Genomic DNA, 12,544 nt, shown 5'->3' on the forward strand with positions numbered 1-12,544 from the left:
CTGGTGGGAACACACGCAGACACCGGAAGAATGTGCAAACTCCAACCTAGGTCAGAATTGAACCCGGGTCTCTGGTTCTGTGAGGCAGAAGTGCTAACCACTGTGCCACCGTGCCACCCCAATCTTCAATAATCTTCAAAAAAATTACCTTAGTTTCTGGAAGAATCCAAGTGTATTGAAAAGGACGAGGGGTATCTTATTGAAACTTACAGGATACTGCGAGGCCTGGATAGAGTGGACGTGGAGAGGATGTTTGCACTTGTAGGAAAAACTAGAATCAGAGGACACAATCTGACTAAAGGGACGATCCTTTAAAACGGAGATGAGGAGGAATTTCTTCAGCCAGTGGGTGGTGAATCTGTGGAATTCTTTGCCACAGAAGGCTGTGGAGGCCAAATCACAGAGTGTCTCCAAGACAGAGATAGATAGGTGTGGTAGTCACCACTGTTGTATTGTATATACCGCATACGAGGGGTATTACGGAAAGGCCCCTGTCCTACTGGTACTGGGGTAGATCTCTGCCTGCTGGTTCTGCCCAGTAGGCGGAGTATAAATGTGTGTGCTCTCCGAGCTGCAGCCATTTTGGCAGCAGCTGCAGTAGGCTACACATCTCTGCGTAATAAAGCCTCGATTACACTCTACTCTCGTCTCATCGTAATTGGTAGTGCATCAATTTATTACGCAGAGATTTTACAACGATGGATCTCCGCATCAAGCCTGATCGCCTGCAGCTGTACCCTCAAGCAGACAATGCCAAGTCGGCCTTCGCACATTGGCTAGCTTGCTTTGAAGCATACATCGGATCTGCGACAGAACCACCCTCAGAGGCACAGAAGCTCCAGATCCTTTACACGCGGCTGAGCTCCGATATCTTTCCCCTCACCCGGGACACGCCGACCTACGCTGAGGCCATGGTGCTACTGAAGGAGAACTACACTCCGCAGACCAACAAAATCTATGCCAGGCACCTCCTGTCCACGCGACTCCCCGGGGAGTCTGTGGAAGATTTCTGGCGTGCCCTGCACGTCCTAGTGAGAGACTGCGATTGCCAGGCCGTTTCTGCCGTTGAACATTCTGACCTGCTAGTTAGAGACGGGTTTGTTACGGGCATAGGGTTGGCCTACATCCGCCAGCGCCTCTTAGAAGGGGCTACCCTCGACCTCGCGGCGACCAAGAAACTAGCGCTCTCGCTCACAGTCCCCTCACGCAATATACAGGCGTATGCCCCAGACCGCACGGCCCACCCCTTCTGGGCATCGTGGACCCCGCCAGCGAACACCCCATCGTGGACCCCATCAGCGACCGCCCCCAGCCAACCCCTGGCCTGTGCCACGCGGCAACCAACCAACCCCGGGGGACCCAAGTGCTACTTCAGCAGACAGACAAAACAGCCCCGGCAGCGCTGCCCGGAAGGCCTGCAGGAAGAAAGGCCATTTCGCTGCTGTGTGCCAGGCCCGCTCGATTGCCGCTATTGTCCCTGCACCCCACACGTGCGACCCGTGGGCGCCGCCATCTTCCTCGCTTCAGACCACTTGCGGCCCGTGGGCGCCGCCATCTTGCTCGCCTCAACACGTGCGGCTCGTGGGTGCCACCATCTTGCCTGCCTCAGGACACGTGCGGCCTGTGGGCACCGCCATCTTCCCCGCCTCAGGACCCCTGCTCGTCGGCCACCTCATTGGGCCGCTCATCGACTGCAACCGCTGCCGACCAGCCGTGTCTCACCTCCATCACGATCGACCAGTCCCGCCGCACAGCCTCGCGACCGCGTCGACGACAATGAAGGTCGGCGGGCACAAGATATCCTGCCTTCTGGACTCCGGGAGCACTGAGAGCTTCATCCACCCCGATACGGTAAGGCGTTGCTCCCTCACGGTACACCCCATTAACCAGAAAATCTCCCTGGCCTTTGGATCCCACTCCATGGCGATCCAGGGGTACTGCACCGCCGCCCTCACCATCCAGGGCGTAGAGTTCAGCAGCTTCCGGCTCTACGTCCTCCCCGACCTCTGCGCTGCCTTGCTACTCGGCCTGGACTTCCAGTGCAACCTCCAGAGCCTAACCCTGAATTTGGCGGGCCCCTACCACCCCTTACTGTCTGCGGTCTCACGACCCTTAAGGTCGACCCGCCTTCACTGTTTGCAAACCTGTCGCCACCAAGAGCAGACGGTATAGCGCCCAGGACTGGACCTTCATCAGGTCTGAGGTCCAGCGGCTGCTACGGGAAGGTATTATCGAGGCCAGCAACACCCCTGGAGAGCCCAAGTGGTAGTTGTGAAAACTGGGGAGAAAAACACGATGGTCGTTGACTGCAGTCAGACCATCAATCGGTACACGCAGCTCGACCCGTATCCCTGCCCACGCATATCTGATATGGTCAATCAGATTGCACAGTACCGGGTCTTCTCGACAGTGGACCTGAAATCTGCCTACCACCAGCTCCCCATTCGCAAGGCGGACTGCTAGTACACCGCGTTTGAAGCGGACGGCCACCTTTACCACTTCCTCAGGGTTGCCTTTGGCGTCACTAACGGGGTCTCTGTCTTCCAACGGGAGATGAACCGAATGGTTGACCGGTACGGACTGCGGGCCACCTTCCCGTACCTGGATAATGTCACCATCTGTGGCCACGACCAGCAGGACCACAACGCTAACCTTTCCACATTCCTCCACACGGCTAAACTCCTCAACCTAACCTACAACAAGGAGAAGTGTGTGTTCAGCACGAACCAATTAGCCATCCTCGGCTATGTGGTCCAGAACGGAGTGCTAGGGCCCAACCCCGATCACATGTGCCCCCTCATGGAACTCCCCCTTCACCACTGCCCCAATGCCCTCAAACGATGCCTGGGCTTCTTCTCGTAGTATCTCCAGTGGGTCCCTAACTATGTGGACAAGGCCCGCCCAATCATTCATTCCACCGTTCTCTCCCTGATGGCTGAGGCTCACCAGGCCTTTTACCCTATCAAGGCCGACATCGCCAAGGCTGCGATGCACACAGTCTTCCAAGTCGAGAGCGATGCATCAGAGGTCGCTCTAGCCACCACACTCACCCAGGCAGGCAGGCCCGTGGCATTCTTTTCCCGCACCCTCCAAGCCTCCGAAATCCGGCACTCCTCCGTCGAAAAGGAGGCCCAAGCTATCGTTGAAGCTGTGCGGCATTGGAGGCATTACCTGGCTGGCAGGAGATACACTCTCCTCACTGACGATTGGCTTCATGTTCAACAACACACAGCGGGGTAAGATCAACGATGATAAGATCTTGAGGTGGAGGATCGAGCTCTCCACAATTACGAGATTTTGTATCGCCCCGATAAGCTCAACGAGCCCCCTGATGCCCTGTCCCGAGGTACTTGTACCAGCGCACAAGTGGACCGACTTCGGACCCTGCACGACGATCTCTGTCACCCAGGGGTCACCCGCTTTTATCACTTCAGAAAGGCCCGCAATCATAGAACACAGAACATGGAGCATTACAGCGCAGTACAGGCCCTTCGGCCCTCGATGTTGCGCCGACCTGTGAAACCACTCTAAAGCCCATCTACACTATTCCCTTATCGTCCATATGTCTATCCAATGACCATTTGAATGCCCTTAGTGTTGGTGAGTCCACTACTGTTGCAGGCAGGGCATTCCACGCCCTTACTACTCTCTGAGTAAAGAACCTACCTCTGACATCTGTCCTATATCTATCTCCCCTCAATTTAAAGCTATATCCCCTCGTGCTAGACATCACCATTGGAGGAAAAAGGCTCTCACTGTCCACCCTATCTAATCCTCTGATCATCTTGTATGCCTCAATTAAGTCACCTCTTAATCTTCTTCTCTCTAACGAAAATAGTCCCTCAGCCTTCCCTCATAAGATCTTCCCTCCATACCAGGCAACATTCTGGTAAATCTCCTCTGCACCGTTTCCAATGCTTCCACATCCTTCCTATAATGCAGCGACCAGAATTGCATGCAATACTCCAAATGCGGCCGCACCAGAGTTTTGTACAGCTGCAACATGACCTCATGGCTCCAAAACTCAATCCCGCTACCAATAAAAGCTAACACACCGTACGCCTTCTTAACAACCCTCTCAACCTGGGTGGCAATTTTCAGGGATCTATGTACATGGACACCGAGATCTCTCTGCTCATCCATACTACCAAGAAACTTACCATTAGCCCAGTGCTCTGTCTTCCTGTTATTCCTTCCAAAATGAATCACCTCACACTTTTCTGCATTAAACTCCATTTGCCACCTCTCAGCCCAACTCTGCAGCTTATCTATGTCCCTCTGTAACCTGTAACATCCTTCCGCACTGTCCACAACTTCACCGACTTTACTGTCATCTGCAAATTTACTCACCCATCCTTCTACGCCCTTCTCCAGGTCATTTATAAAAATGACAAACAACAGTTGTCCCAAAACAGATCCTGGTGGTACACCACTAGTAACTGGACTCCGGTCTGAACATTTCCCATCAACCACCACCCTTTGTCTTCTTCCAGCTAGCCAATTTCTGATCCAAACTAGTAAATCACCCTGAATCCTATGCCTCCGTATTTTCTGCAGTAGCCTACCGTGGGGAACCTTCTCAAATGCTTTACTGAAATCCATATACACCACATCAACTGCTTTACCCTCATCCCCATGTTTGGTCACCTTCTCAAAGAACTCAATCAGGTTTGTGAGGCACGACCTACCCTTCAAAACACCGTGTTGACTATCTCTAATCAAATTATTCCTTTCCAGATGATTTCCATCCTATCTCTTATAAACCTTTCCAAGACTTTGCCCACAACAGAAGTAAGGCTCACTGGTCCATAGTTACCGGGGTTGTCTCTACTCCCCTTCTTGAACAAGGGGACAACATTTGCTATCCTCCAGTCTTCTGGCACTATTCATGTAGACAAAGATGACTTAAAGATCAAAGGCAAAGGCTCCGCAATCTCCTCCCTAGCTTCTCAGAGAATCCTAGGCTAAATCCCATCCGGCCCAGGGGACTTATCTATTTTCACACTTTCCAGAATTGCTAACGCCTCCTCCTTATGAACCTCAAGCCTTTCTAGTCTAGTAGTCTGTATCTCAGTATTCTCCTCAACAACATTGTCCTTTTCCTGTGTGAATACTGACGAAAAATATTCATTTAGCACCTCTCCTATCTCCTCGGACTCCATGCACAACTTCCCACTACTGTCCTTGACTGGCCCTACTCTTACCCTAATCATTCTTTTATTCCTGACATATCTATAGAAAGCTTTAGGGTTATCCTTGATCCTACCTGCCAAAGACTTCTCATGTCCCCTCCTGGCTCTTCTTAGCTCTCTCTTTAGGTCCTTAACTAACTTGTCACTCTCGAGCGCCCTAACTGAACCTTCACGTCTCATCTTTACATAAGCCTCCTTCTTCCTCTTGACAAGTGTTTCAACTGCTTTAGTAAACCACGGTTCCCTCGCTCGACCACTTCCTCCCTGCCTGACAGGTACATACTTATTAAGGACACACAGTAGCTGTTCCTTGAACAAGCTCCACATTTCCATTGTGCCCATCCCTTGCAGTTTTCCTCTCCATCCGATGCATCCTAAGACTTGCCTCATCGCATCATAATTGTCTTTCCCCCAGATATAACTCTTGCCCTGCGGTATATACCTATCCCTTTCCATCACTAAAGTAAACGTAATCGAATTGTGGTCACTATCACCAAAGTGCTCACCTACCTCCAAATCTATCACCTGTCCTGGTTCATTACCCAGCACCAAACCCAATATGGCCTCGCCTCTCATTGGCCTATCTACATACTGTGTCAGGAAACCCTCCTGCACACATTGGACAAAAACGGACCCATCTTAAGTACTCGAACTGTCGCGTTTCCAGTCAATATTTGGAAAGTTAAAGTCCCCCATAACAACTACCCTCTTACTTTCGCTCCTATCCAGAATCATCTTAGCAATCCTTTCCTCTACATCTCTGGAACTTTTCAGAGGCCTATAGAAAACCCCTAACAGGGTGACCTCACCTTTCCTGTTTCTAACCTCAGCCCATACTACCTCAGTCAAACGTTCTTTCTGCCAGCGTAATACTGTCCTTGACTAACAATGCCACCCCTCCCCATCTTTTACTCCCTTCCCTGAACTTACTGAGATATCTAAAGCCCGGCAGCTGCAACAACCATTCCTGTCCCTGCTCTATCCATGTTGCCGAGATGGCCACAACATCGAAGTCCCAGGTACCAACCCATGCCGCAAGTTCACCCACCTCATTCCGGATGCTCCTGGCATTGAAGAAGACACACTTTAAACCACCTTCCTGCCTGCCGGCACACTCCTGCAACTTTGAAACCGTACTCATGACCTCACTACTCTCAACCTCCTGTATACTGGAGCTACAATTCAGTCTCCCAATCCCCTGCTGATCTAGTTTAAACCCTCCCGAGGAGCATTAGCAAATATCCCCCCCAGGATATTGGTACCTCTCTGGTCCAGGTGTAGACCATCCCGTTTATAGAGGTCCCACCTACCCCAGAATGAGCCCCAATTATCCAGGAATCTGAAACCCTCCCTCCTGCACCATCCCTGTAGCCACGTGTTCAACTGCTCTCTTTCCCTGTTCCTCATCTCGCTTGCATTTGGCACGGATAACAACCCAGAGATAATAACTCTGTTCGTCCTAGATCTAAGTTTCCATCCTAGCTCCCTGAATTCATGCCTTACATCACTGCCCCTTTTCCTACCTATGTGGACCACGACTTGGGGCTGCTCCCCCTCCCCCTTAAGGATCCCGAAAACACGGCCGAGACATCGCGGACCCTGGCACCCGGGAGGCAACACACCAACCGCGGGTCTCTCTCGTTCTCACAGAATCTCCTATCTATCCCCCTAACTATGGAGTCTCCAATGACTAATGCTCTACTCCTCTCCCCCCTTCCCTTCTGAGCAACAGGGACAGACTCTGTGCCAGAGACCTATACCCCATGGCTTACCCCTGTTAAGTCCCCGCCCCCCAACAGTATCCAAAGCGGTATACGTATTACTAAGAGGAGCGACCACAGGGGATCCCTGTACTGTCTGCTTCCTCCCAGCCCCTCTCACCGTCACCCATCTATCTTTTTTCTTCGGAGTAACTACGTCCCTGAAGCTTCTATCTATGACGACCTCTGCCTCCCGAATGATCCGAAGTTCATCCAGCTCCAGCTCCAGTTCCCTAACGCGGTTTCTGAGGAGCTGGAGATGGGTGCACTTCCCACAGATGAAATCAGCAGGGACACTGGCGGCATCCCACACCTCAAACGTTCTGCAGGAGGTACTGCCTTCCCTGCCATCTCCTCCAGATAAAACAAGAAAAAGAAAGGAAGAGCTTACCTGATAATCACTCAACCCCTTAGTTTAGAGGAGGTGGAAGGGTAGGGGACACTACAAGTGTATTGTCTCGGGTTTAGCAACCGCCCAACTTATATACAGGTGCTAACAAATCTTCCCAGAAATCCCCACGGCCGACTTCCTGCAGCTGTAAAGGTAAGTTTCTAAAGTTACACTTACCTTCCCGACAGGCCCATGGACACTGCTCCCGCTGAAAATCTGGAGGCTGCTTCTCCTGTAAGGGAAGTTTTAAAAGTTATTCTTACCTTCCCGACAGGCCCCTGGACACTGCAATCTGCCCTACTCCATCGAGGAAGTCAGGGCTATCACCAGAGACTGCCAGGTCTGCACGGAGTGTAAACCGCACTTCTACCGGCCAGACTGAGTGCACCTGGTGAAGGCCTCCCGCCCCTTTGAACGCCTCAGCCTGGACTTCAAAGGGCCCCTCCCCTCCACTGACCGAAACACGTACTTACTTAATGTGGTCGACGAATATTCCAGATTCCCCTTCGTCGTCCCATGCCCCGATATGATGTCTGCCAGCGTCATCAGAGCCCTCAACACCACCTTCGCTCTGTTCGGTTTCCCTGCCTACATTCACAGCGACCGGGGATCCTCATTTATGAGCGATGAGCTGCACCAGTACCTGCTCAACAGGGGCATTGCCTCAAGCAGGACGTCCAGCTATAACCCTCGGGGAAACGGGCAGGTGGAGCCGGAGAATGGGACGGTCTGGCAAGCCGTCCAGCTGGTCCTACGGTCCAGAAATCTCCCGGCGCCCTGCTGGCAGGAGGTCCTCCCCGACGCCCTTCACTCCATTCGGTCGCTCCTTTGCACTGCGACTAACGAAACTCCCCATGAACGCCTCTTTGCCTTCCCCAGGAAGTCCACCTCTGGGGTTTCGCTCCCAACGTGGCTGGCAGCTCCAGGACCCGTCCTCCTCTGCAAGCACGTGCGGCTACACAAGGCGGACGTGTTGGTTGAGACGGTACAGCTACTTCACGAGAACCCGCAGTACACCTATGTAGCGTACCCCGACGGCCGCCACTAGAACTGCCGGCGCTCGCAACAACAGATCAAGGCGCGCAATCGCCTGAATTTGTAAACTTTTCCTTAAAATGTTAAACACCTGAATGTAAATAGTTTTTCACCACCCCTGCTGGACTCTTTTTTAACAGGGGGTGAATGTGGTAGTCACCACTGTTGTATTGTATATACCGCATACGAGGGGTATTACGGTAAGGCCCCTGTACTACAGGTACTGGGGAAGATCCCTGCCTGCTGGCTCCGCCCAGTAGGTGGAGTATAAATGTGTGTGCTCTCCGAGCTGCAGCCATTTCAGCAGCAGCTGCGGGAGGCTACACATCTCTGCATAATAAAGCCTCGATTACACTCTACTCTTGTCTCGTCCTAATTGATAGTTCATCAATAGGTTCTTGATTAATAAGGGATCAGGGGTTATGGGAAGAAGGCAGGAGAATGAGGATGAGAAAGAAAATCAGCCATGATTGGATGGCGGAGCAGACTCAATGGGCCGAGGGGCCTAATTCTGCTCCTGTGTCTTATGGTCTTATGGCCTCTTGGAACCACTTGTTCGTGGTAGAGCTTCTGGGCCCAAAGAGCCTTGCTTGGCAGACTACTCCTGAAAGTGGGATTTCCACATTTAATTGCACAAGATCCCTAGTGGCAAGCTGTTAAATGCCAACTGATGACATGGAAACCCATCAGCGCTCACGGAAATAGCAGCAGCGGGAAAACAGAATCACCGCTTAGGCCTTTAAATTCAGGCCGGTGCATCACCAGGCACAACTGGGCTGCTGCCAGGCTGGTGGGTGCGGGAGGGTAAGGGGGGTGGGGGTAAAGGATACTAGCTCCCCAGAGGGAGAGGTGACAGATGAGTACTGCTAGAGGGGGCTCAAAGAAGGACTTTATTGGGCCGGTATTCCAGAGAATATATATTTTTTTAAATTTAGAGTACCCAATTCATTTTTCCCAATTAAGGGGCAATTTAGAGTGGCCAATCCACCTACCCTGCACATCTTTGGGTTGTGGGGGCGAAACCCACGCAAACACGGGGAGAATGTGCAAACTCCACACGGACAGTGACCCAGAGCCGGGATCGAACCTGGGACCTCGGCGCTGTGAGGCAACAGGGCTAACCCACTGCGCCACTGTGCTGCCCTATTCCAGAGAATATTGATGACAGAGAAGATGATAAAAATATTTTTCTCTCAAAGGGTCGTGAGTCTCTGGAGTTCTCTTCCTCATAAGGCCGTGTCGGAAGGAGCGGTCGGAATTATCCGGCCGTTTGCTGGCAGCGTGATTCTCTGGTCCTGCCGGCAGAGTAACCCCACCCATGGGTTTCCAAGGGGCAGTGGATGGTTTCAGTGGGAACACCCATTGACAGTGGCGAGAGAAGAGGACCCCGCCACCAGCGAATGGCGCGCTATCGCTTGCCGCCGAGCTGGGAGGCCAGAGAATCCCACCCAGACTCTTTAAGGCAGAGCGAGATAAATTCTTGACAAGAACATAGAACAAAGAAAAGTGCAGCCCAGGAACAGGCTCTTTGGCCCTCCAAGCCTGCACTGACCATGCTGCCCGTCTAAACTAAAATCTTCCACACTTTCAGGGTCCATATCCCTCTAGTCCCATCCTATTCATGTATTCGTCAAGACGCCCCTTCAACATCACTATCGTCCCTGCTTCCACCACTTCCTCCGGCAGCGAGTTCCAGGCACCCACTACCCTCTGTGTAAAAGACTTGCCTCGTACATCTCCTCTAAACCTTGCCCCTCGCATCTTAAACCTATGCCCCCTAGTAATTGACCCCTCTACCCTGGGAAAAAGCCTCTGACTATCCACTCTGTCTATGCCCCTCATAATTTTGTGGACCTCCATCAGGTCGCCCCTCAAACTCCGTCGTTCCAGTGAGAACAAACAGAGTTTATTCAACCTCTCCTCATAGCTAATGCTCTTCATAAAAGGCAACATCCTGGTAAATCTCTTCTGCACCCTCTCCAAAGCCTCCACATCCTTCTGGTAGTGTGGCAACCAGAATTGAACACTATACTCCAAGTGCGCCCTAACTAAGGTTCTATCGAGCTGCAACATGACTTGCCAATTTTTATACTCAATGCCCTGGACAATGAAGACAAGCATGCCGTATGCCTTCTTGACAACCTTCTCCACCTGTGTTGCCACTTTCAGTGACCTGTGGACCTGTACACCGAGATCTCTCTGACTGTCAATACTCTTGAGGGTTCTACCATTCACTGGATATTCCCTACCTGTATTAGACCTTCCAAAATGCATTACCTCACATTTGTCCGGATGAAACTCCATTTGCCATCTCTCCGCCCAAGTCTCCAAACAATCTAAATCCTGCTGTATCGTCTGACAGTCGTCATTGCTATCCGCAATTCCACCAACCTTTGTGTCGTCCGCAAACTTATTAATAAGACCAGTTACATTTTCCTCCAAATCATTTATATATACTACGAACAGCAAAGGTCCCAGCACTGATCCCTGCGGAACACCACTAGTCACAGCCCTCCAATCAGAAAAGCACCCTTCCATTGCTACTCTCTGCCTTCTGTGACCTAGCCAGTTCTGTATCCATCTTGCCAGCTCACCTGTGATCCCGTGTGACTTCACCTTTTGTACCAGTCTGCCATGAGGGACCTTGTCAAAGGCCATACTAAAGTCCATGTAGACAACATTCACTGCCTTACCTGCATCAATCATCTTTGTGGTCTCCTCGAAAACTCTATCAAGTTAGTGACATATATATAGATGACATAACACATATATAGACAAATGGAAACGGATAGCTAAGTTCAGCATGCATGAGTACAACCTCAACCGGGACCTTGGATTCATGTCGCATTACAGTCACCCTCCACCCTTTGGCCTTGGCTTGCAAAATCCTACCAACTGTCCTGGCTTAACATAATTCACATCTCTTTGAGCTGTGATTATCCCTCTCACCAGTCGCACCATCTGGACCGGTAAAGACTTAATTACCTGCAGAGACTTGCATTCAAAATATCATCTTGTATCATTGAATTTGTCTAGACATGTGTTTGTGGAACCCACCTCTTCATTCACCTGAGGAAGGAGCTGTGCTCTGAAAGCTAGTGATTCAAAACAAACCTGTTGGACTTTAAACTGGTGTTGTACGACTTCTTACTGTGCCCACCATCTACAGGGCAGAAGTCAGGAGTGTAATGGAATACTCTCCACTTACCTGGATGAGTGCAGCTCCAGCAATACTCAAGAAGCTCGACACCATCCATGACACAGCAGCCCACTTGATTGCTCCATCTTCTGCAAACATTCAAACCCTCCACTACCGACACAACACATGGACTGCAGCAGTTCACGAAGGCAGCTCACCACCACCTTTTCAAGGGCAATTAGGGATGGACAACAAGTGCTGGCCTAGTCAGCGAAGCCCACGTGCCGTAAAAATGTATTTACAAAAAGGACCGGATGTTTCCACGGCGGGAAAGGCTGGAAATTCCCACCCATAACTTTACTAGCAGAGGGCTGGTTTAGCTCAGTGGGCTAGACAGCTGGTTTGCGATGCAGAACAAGGCCAGCAGCACGGGTTCAATTTCTGTACCGCCTGAGAATTCTGAATTCTCCCTCTGTGTACCTGAACAGGCGCCGGAATGTGGCGATGAGGGGCTTTTCACAGTAGCTTCATTGCAGTGTTAATGTAAGCCTACTTGTGACAATAAAGGTTATTATTATTATCACTGGGAAAATGCTGATGTGGTGATCTGGCTTGTTGGGAAGCTACCTGCACCACACACAGCACACCCACCTGAGCACTCTTTCCTGCATTGCTCCAAAGGTGCTACACGGCTGAATTTCTGGCTCATTGTCTCCACTTGAGAGAGAATCTAAAACAGCCATAGAGACAAGATAAATAAGGAAATGTGATATTTCTTTATGCAGAGAGTGATTCGAATATGGAACTCGCTACCTTTTATATTTCTTTGTTGTCGCAAAGAGAAAAGGTATGGAGGTTCCTACACTCTGGATTCTTGTAAAACACAATGAGAGGTTTATTCGGAGTCTTGTTCATACAATCAAGACAGTGATCTGCCCAAAGCCCACACAAACACTCTGCTGACGTCACTACGTATCACGTGATACATATCCAGCAAGGATGTATTCCCAGATAGATAACACTACAA

The sequence above is a fragment of the Scyliorhinus torazame genome, chromosome 3 (assembly GCF_047496885.1).
Source record: "Scyliorhinus torazame isolate Kashiwa2021f chromosome 3, sScyTor2.1, whole genome shotgun sequence".
Lineage (NCBI taxonomy): Eukaryota > Metazoa > Chordata > Chondrichthyes > Carcharhiniformes > Scyliorhinidae > Scyliorhinus > Scyliorhinus torazame.